This window comes from Ochotona curzoniae, unplaced genomic scaffold (genome assembly GCF_017591425.1).
Source record: "Ochotona curzoniae isolate NIBS_2020 unplaced genomic scaffold, NIBS_Ocur_1.0 scaffold_1852, whole genome shotgun sequence".
Taxonomy (NCBI): Eukaryota; Metazoa; Chordata; class Mammalia; order Lagomorpha; family Ochotonidae; genus Ochotona; species Ochotona curzoniae.
Genome location: NW_024467087.1, coordinates 10701376 through 10709759, shown reverse-complemented (window position 1 = coordinate 10709759; position 8384 = coordinate 10701376). Strand labels below are relative to the sequence as shown.

The 8384-nt window shown below is 47.5% G+C and overlaps 1 protein-coding gene across 1 annotated transcript in view; it reads left to right on the top strand.

Moving 5' to 3' along the window:
• Nucleotides 1–8096: 8096 nt before the first annotated feature.
• The window catches only part of FHL1 (four and a half LIM domains 1), a 62652-nt gene continuing 62364 nt past the window's right edge, over nt 8097–8384 (top strand). Inside the window, exon 1 of the mRNA XM_040999632.1 lies at nt 8097–8182. The gene's annotated coding sequence lies outside the window, so the exon portion shown is untranslated. The remainder of the gene's footprint in view (nt 8183–8384) is intronic.

Below are 8384 nucleotides of genomic sequence, written 5' to 3'. Positions count from 1 at the left end.
ACAGAGAAGGGGCGAGACAGAGAGGAAGATCTTCTGTCCGATGATTCACTCCCCAAGTGATTGCAATGGCTGGTGCTGTGCTGATCCGAAGCCAGAAGGCAGGAGCTCTTCCAGGTCTCCCACATGGGTGCAGGGTCTCAAGGCTTTGGGCCGTCCTTGACTGCTTTCCCAGGCCACAAGCAGGGAGCTGCATGGGAAGTGGTGCTGCCGGGATTAAAACCGGCGCCCATATGGGATGCTGGCGCGTTCAAGGCAAGGACTTTAACCACTAGGCCATGGCACCAGGCCCCACACAACATTTTTTAACATGCTTTCTAAAACTTTAGAATAATCTGTTGTGCATGTGAGAAAATAGGAATACCAAGACTGAAAGGTGCAAGTGACATTTAGTTTAGTAGTTGTTATACCCATATCCCACTTTCGGGTGCCTAGGTTATACTCTCTGCACTCGAGCTGCCTCTTAATGTGTGTCATGTGAGGCAGCAGGATGGCTCCTGTCATTCACGTGGGACACATGGATTGAGTTGCAGCATCTGATTTTTGTCCAGTTTAGCCCAGTCAGGTGCATTTGGAGAGTGTATCTTTCTGTCTTCTTGTCCGTTTTTTGTTTCTCCTTGTCCATTGATTTGTCTCCCTGCCTCTCAAGTAAATAAATGAATAAATAATTCTTTAAACAAGTGAAAACATGGTTAAGGACACTAACATTTTTAGAACTACTCTATTTCTGACGTTGTACCTGCACCAGGCAGCACTGGGCCAGACTGAAGTCAGGATTTCCTTGTCCCTGAATGTACGCAAGGACTCCTTGCAATTCTTCCTGTGTGTCTGGGAGGGGAGCATCCCACTTAATGGAAAATGGCTTTCTGTCTCTCTCTTTCTCCCTTCCCTGTCTCTGTCACTCTGGTTTATAGGTTAAAATAAATACATTTTTTAAAGAAGGACATCCGCATCTAGATTTTCAGTTTACTAAAACTGATCTGCCTGTGGATATAGCCATTTTATTTTAGAATGTCAATACTAACTATATATGAAGCTTAGATTCCTTCATAGTGAAAAACATACCTCAATGTGTAAGGAGGTACATGGATTTTCAAAATTATTTTAGGGAGCATACGAACAAGAAGACTTGAAGGCATCTGGGTTGCAATTTACCCTGAGCCATACAACCAGCAAGAAGCCAAGTTCTATCTTCGTCCAATATCTGCAAGAATCTAAATCTCTTGGTCCTTTAATAATATCTAACAAAGACAAAATGGTCAGTGAGGGTTGCTAGGCACCTAGGTTACCCAGGTCCTTGACTTTGTTTCAAGAGAGAACTCTGGAGTGAATCAGAGAATAGCAAATAGTGAGCCACAAGTGTTTTATTGAGAAAGCAAACAAACTACAGACAGAGTGGGGCCTACTCAGAGGGGAGTGGCCCCATCTTTAAACTGTGTTTAACACTATATGGCCATTTAATGAAAGGAGAGGCACATTCTAATAAGTGGGAGGGATATTGATGTTTATTTTTTTTTCTGGGAAGTAGATCAAGATTTCCCAGAATCCAGCTAACAGCCCTTTTGTGTCTTATGTAGTGCAATGTTTTCTCTCACAGCAGCTCGTAGGTGTATTATAGAGCATGCTGGTGCATTACAATGAGCACGTAATGAACTGTAGGTCACCTTTGGCCCCCTAAACTGGTATAGCCGGGGTCCTGTCAGGGGGTCTGTTTATCTTCAGAACAAGGGGAACCAAACACATACCCTGTAGGTCTTGAGATACAGAAACTTTTATCTCCAGCTGGATCAGCCTGCTTCCTCCAGCTTAAGGATTCTATGAACGTTGGTCTTAACGATTAACTCCAGTCAATTTAGAAATAATGTATTTGGTTGCTTAAGGCCCTGTGCATGGTGTAAACAGGCACACAATAATAGGAAACCCTTGTAGGAGAGATAAAATAGTTCTCACTAACAAGGGCAAGAAACATTTGTGGGAAATGCTGCGGAAAATCGGAGGGTACTTTTCAATAGGCTATCAGAGAAGAGTGTGAGTAAGTTCTGGCATAAGATATATGATCTTTGTGAAATGTGTAGAACTTGGATTATGGGAGAAGTAGGTACAAGAAGGCAGGTGTTTGAAGTTCAAAGGTTCTTGTCTCTGATAAAGGAAAGAATCCAAGGAAGAGATGAGATGTAGGTAAAGGTTAGCAGAGAAATAAGATTTAGTAGCAAAGTTAAAGTATACATTCAGGAGACAGCATGGGGGCTGGAATGATGACTTAAGTTGATAACACTGCCTCCTATGACACCAACATCCCATAGGGGTGCTGGTTCACAGCTAGGCGGCTCCACTTCTGATCCAGCTTCCTGCTAATGGCCTGGGAAAAGCAGCAAAACATGGCTCAAGTCCTAGGGGCCCTGCACCCATGTGGGAGACTAAGAAGAAGCTCCCAGCTCTTGATTTTGGCTTGGCCCAAACCTAGTCATCATGATATGGTCTAAGCATTCAGTTAGTTTAGGGTCATGAGTCTGGAAAGCACACTTTCCCTTCATGTGTAATATTTTTCACCCACCCATGCAACAGATGTCAGTGTATACCCATCATTACCTGGGACTTGGAGTGGACAGGATTGTCCTGTTAGTGGCCAATCCCCTCTTATAAAAGCCTGAGTGAGAAAGGGTTCAGCCTTTTGGGTATTTAAAAAAAATTATTTATTTCTATTGGAAAGTCAAATTAACAGAGAGAAGGAGAGACAGAGAAGAAGCTCTTCCATCCACTGGTTCACTTCCAAGTGGCTGCAACGGCCAGAGCTGAGCTGATCTGAAGCCAAAAGCTAGGAGCTTCTTCCTATTCTCCCATGTGGGTGCAGGGTCCCAAGGCCTTGGGCTATCCTCTGCTGCCTTCCCAGGCCCCAAGCAGGTAGCTGGATGGGAAGAGGAGCAGCTGGGACACGAATCGGTGCCCATACAGGATCCTGAAGCATGCAAGGCGAGGACTCTAGCCACGAGGCTACTGCACCAGGCCTGATTTTGGCTTTTGGCCATTTTGGGCACTGTGTAGATGATTGAGCTTTCTCTTCACCTCCCCCTACTCCCACTCTCTTGCTTCCTGCAGGCAGCCTCTGAGAACAAAAGGTAGTAATTTCTCTCCCTTAAAACAAAAAGTATCAACTTCTCCCTTCTCTACCCCTTTTCTTTTTGTTTGTTGGCCCACGTTAGTTTCTATTCCTCTCCCTTCGAATAAATTTTACCACTTGTTTATGCCATATTGACCTGAGAAACAAATATTTGGCCTAAAACCTAGACCACAACAATTGCAGACATCTGGAGAGTGAACCAGTGGATGAAATATCTCTATCTCCGTGTGTCCTTCCCTCTCTCCCACTCTAAAACAGATAAATAAATCATTAAAAGAACGTGAGCAAAGCTGCTAAGATTTGGGGTTATCACTTTATATTATCGGAAAACACAGAAAGTAGTGCTTGGAGCGGAACCTTTCAGGAAAGTTTGCAGATTTCAGGGAATTTGGCGACTTCCCATTTTCTGGTCTTTATAGGAAGTCTTAAAAGTGTCAGGTACATGATGGGAATAGGAGTGTAAGTCATGGTAATTGTATTATAATAATGTTATAATAAGCTATAGGTCATCAAGAGAACATGGTCAGCAGCCATATTGGATATTTTAGCAACACTGGTTCTGAGTGGCAGCTTTGCTACACTAGTGCTTTAGGGGTACCAACCATAGGAGAAGTTTTGGAGACAAATCTGGGAGGGGAATGGTAACTCTTTCAGTCAGCCCTCTCTTCACACCTAAAGCATAGGAAGAATTTACTCATCCATCCATTTTTTTCAGTCTAAAAATCATAAATTACACTTATTAATCAAATGTAGTAAATGAGCCTTTAAGAGTTTCCTGGTGGGAATAAATGAACTGTAGAATAACATTTGGGGGACATCTGCAAAGTAAGAGTCCTGACTGGGTATTTGTTGGGATTCAGAAAATAATTTTAGTTAACTACTGTTATGTGTGGTAATCATTGTGCTTATGTTTATAAAGCAAAAATCTCTTTTAGAAACATACTGAAATACTTTTTGTTGGAGTGATATGCCATCTTGCATTTGGATTTAAAATGGTCCTAAGTGTACGCACTGGAAGGAATAAATCATGGAGAAATAGGTAAAACATAATCAATCATAATCGGCAATTGTTGAACTGAATGTTGGTTATGTGGAAATTCGTTATATTGCTTTCTTTATCAAGTATATGAGTATGTTTTCCCATAATGAAATATATTTATGAAGAATTGCTAATTCAGTGCACACCATGTGCCCAGAAACTGGAGACATAAACAGGAAGGGGCCTGTGATTCTGGGGAAACAAGCATATGAAATCATCAAGTATATCACCACTACCTTCTGTGCTTGCTAACAGTATGAACTCAGCGCCATGGGACTGATGATCCTGCCTGAATTGGTCAAGGGCCGTTTTAGAAGAGGAGAGGTTTTATTATTGCCGAAATAGAGTTTACAGGAAACAATGACTTGTTGTACATAAGGAAAGCTTCAAAAGTAGTGGAAACTTTTACTTTGAACATCTGGGATGATGGCATAATTTAAAAGAGGCAGGGAACACAAGAAGAAAAATAGGTCAGGGTGGGAGTGTTTGGCTTTGCATCTACCCAAGTTGAGCTTCCTGTGAAATATAGTAATGTCCAGGAAGTCCTTGAAACTGTGTTCTAGGCAGAAGGAATCACAGCCACAGAGTTCACATGAAGAATGTTTAGGACCCCAGACCCATCGAGTCTCAGTGGGAAGAAGCCGGAGGGAAGGCTGGCCTGCATGGGTAGATGTTCTCCCTGGGAATTAGATAGGATGCCGTAATCCACATGACTCAAATGTGCACAAAATGGAGCAACTGTCGACAGAATAGAGCCCTTTGCAGAAGGGCATTGAGGAGCACGAAGGACTCAGCACGACTTTGAAAACAGAATCATTTCTCGGAAAGGAGCCACTTTGGATGACCGCAGTAAAAGTGGTGAACACTCTCCTTTTGTTGCTTTGGAAATACAAGTGCAGGTTCGCATCATGGGCTCTGCAGTTAATGCCGTTTAGTTTTCAATCCTGGCTCCAAAGTTGCTTAACCTCTTTGAGGCTCCTTTTCCCTATCTGTAAAGTAGGGCATAATAGTTTGTAATGCACAAGTAAATAAATTGACGCATGTAAACTTTGGTATGTAATACACTTTCAATAACATACATTAGTCCTAACAGTAACTTTGGAGAAGGCAAAGGATTAATTACCTTGTATGCTGATGAGTGCTCCGCATTTCCTTCTAAGGATGTTTTAAATTCTGCTGAAGACTTTTCTTGTGCTTAAACAGACAGAAAATGAGATCAGATCTGTATACACAGCATCTGAATAGGCTTTTTAACTTTTATCTTTTTAATGCAGAAAACATCGTCAAAATGTAACACATAACTTTATAAATTAGCAACCTTCTTTTTTAAAATCCATTTTCTTTTTGTTTATCCAGCAACACAAACCGCAATATCCCGCAGTGTTCCCTGATCCACAAAGATTGAGTCAGAATCAAAGGATACGACATTTTAGGAAGCAGACAGAGCTGATCTTGAGTGCAGGCCAAGGTGAGGACAATGTGAGATGTGGGGCAACATGTCACGTACCTAGTAGGAGCATCATGAAGTTTGCAAAAGGGAGGGAGGGAAGAAATAAGTAAGGAAGACTGGCAGACAAGAACAATAGAGTGGAGTGGAAGGTGGGAGTGGGGAAGGAGGAGAGGAGGAAGGAATGAGGAGGGAGGAAAGGTGAACAACAGCCAACACTGATGTACTGCCAGAGCAAAGCCACAGGTTTGCTGAGGCATCTCCTTCCAGAGCCTTCCATCCTTTGTGCCTATTTCGTTGGACTGCACACGGCGCTGGCCTTCAGGAAGCTGCTTAGAGCTGAGCGGATGGTCATGCACCTTCTGAGCTTTGCCGTTGGAAAGACTGGCTTCCTCTTAGACAGTGTGTAGTGGGGCGTGGGGGTGTCTTCTGCCACCTAGAAAGACCTAACTTCTGTGCTTCTGATGGCTTTGAGTGGGGGGGGGGAGGCAAAGTCAGGGCTCCTGGCTGACAGAAGGAGAGAAGGGGACTTTGTAAGGCGCCCCCACTCAGCTGTGCACCTTGTGAAGATCAGGGTCATCAGATTCTAACTGCCTTTCCCCAGCACTGCTCCCCAGAAGCATACTGCTCTGTGGAGTCCTTACATCAGAGAGTACAAAACAGAGTGCCAAAATCCTCCCATCCAATCCAGCTCTCCTTCCAGTTGCCTAGGCAGGAGGACCTCAATCCTGAAGTCAACACTTCTTTTTCATGTCTCACCATACTGAGTACCCCTAAACTGTTTGCAAACAGGCTCTTGTTTCTCACATTCACAAGAGGGAAGAGCGCCTTCCCTTGCCCCTGCTCAGCCCTCAGGGCCCACTCCATTTCTGTGCTTCTTAATCTGTCCACCCTGGACTGCCTCTACTTCAAATCCACTGCCCTCTCCAACGCTGTTGCATCAAATCCTCCCATTTCACTCCACCTACACGGGCCCTAAAAATGTGTGCAAGTGAATATACACTCTTATGAGTACTGCTGTCTCTCAAAAGTCATGGGGAATCTGTCATTTCCCCCCTTTCTCTGGCAGATCCCCCCAACCCTTGGATGCTGAAGTGCCATGTAAATGTAAAATCCCATTGTACTGTATTTGCACACAATCTACTCACATTTTCTTGTGAACTTGCAATCACCTCTGAATTACTCAGATACACAAGGAAACACTCAGAACACAAGGAAAATGGCTGTTCTATCGCATTGTTCAGAGCATAAGGGTAAATTCAGACAGATGCAGTCATTTCTCCGTGTAAGGCTGACTGAGCCCATGAAAGTGGCAGGCCAAGTGTAAGAATAAAGCCGGGGAAATCAATGGGCTAGGACGCAGTCCAGGCTCCGGTCTCTGTCCACCTGCCCAGCCTTGCACCACTGCTCTCCCCAGCTCTCCTGGCTCACCTAACATAATAACCATTGCTTAATTTCAAGACGTCGATATTTGCCCCCCTCCACTTGGCTTTATTAATAAGCTTCCTCTTTCTGGATAGTGTCTCTCCGGCTGTGTATATGCTAACTTGCTTTCATCACTCTCACAGCCCACCTTAAAAACCATTTCCTTCTTTAAAAAAAAACCCACCATTTGAAGCCACCTTTTTTTTGGCTACCCAGGATAAATTTATTTTTTCAAGTCTGTACCATCTCCTCACTGGAGTGGAAGCTCCCAGGTCAAAGGAATAGCAGTGTCGACGGGACTTCACTGTATGCAAAGCGCCTGGCACAGAGCTTGGCACAAGGCGAGGCCTCAGTAAATTGAATGCTGAGTGAGTTGCCACCAGCCGCTTTGCGTGTCATCTCTTTTTAGTGATGTAACGCCTTCAGGAGGGTGGCTCGGGCTTACGGAAGGGGCTGCTCCTGCTCCCAGCGGTTTGCTACTCAGGGGAGGGGTCCTCGGACACCAGGGGCAAGCGCAGCCGCCGGTGGAGGCGAGGTGCGCTTCGGCCGCTCGCGGCTTCGCGGGGAGTGCGCAGGTTAGCGAGCCGCCAGGGAGGCGAGACGCCATCCCTAGCTCCACTCTCTTTGTTTCTCCCACCTCCCCTGCCCTGGCCTTGCTTGCCTGCAGTAACTCGTGACTCCCCGTGGGCCTGAGGAGCCTGCGGCGCTGGGGGAGGGCGGATGCGCCCCCAGCCCGCTCTCCTCCCGGCTTTCAAATCAAAGCGGGTACGCCTCCTCCCCGCGAGCCCGCGCCTTGCAGGAGCCGGGCTTCTCCCCAGGCGGGGGCACGTGGACTCGCCGGCTGCGTGGTGAGCCGCCCCCACCTTGCGCCCAGGCGCGCGCGCCCCGCACCGCAGCCCCCTCGCCGCGGGCAGAAGCCGGGCTGCTGCGACGCGCGCCCCGCCCCGGCCGCGCCCGCCCGCCCGCCCGCAGCCGCGCTCCCTCCCTTCCCGCCTCCCCCGCGCGCGCGCCTCCCCTCGCGCCCCTCCCGCGCCCTACATCCAGCGCCCGGCCGAGGGGGCTCAGTCCGCAGCCGCGCCGCCGCCGCCGCGCCTCGGCCTCGGTGCGGGCAGCGGCCGCAGACGCCGAGACAGCTTGCGCGGGCGAGCATCCCCAGGTAGTAAGCTCGCGTCCTCGCCCCGTGAGCGTGCGTGCGTGTGTGCCGCCCGCCCGGCAGCCCGCGTCCCGGGAGAGCCATTGCCCTCCTGCCCCGCCGCCCCGCCGCCCGGCCGCCCCGCTGTCCCGCTGCCCCGCCGCCCGGCCTTCTAAGGCTAGCTACCTGCGGCCGCGGGCCTCGGCCGCCTCGCCAGGGCAGGGGG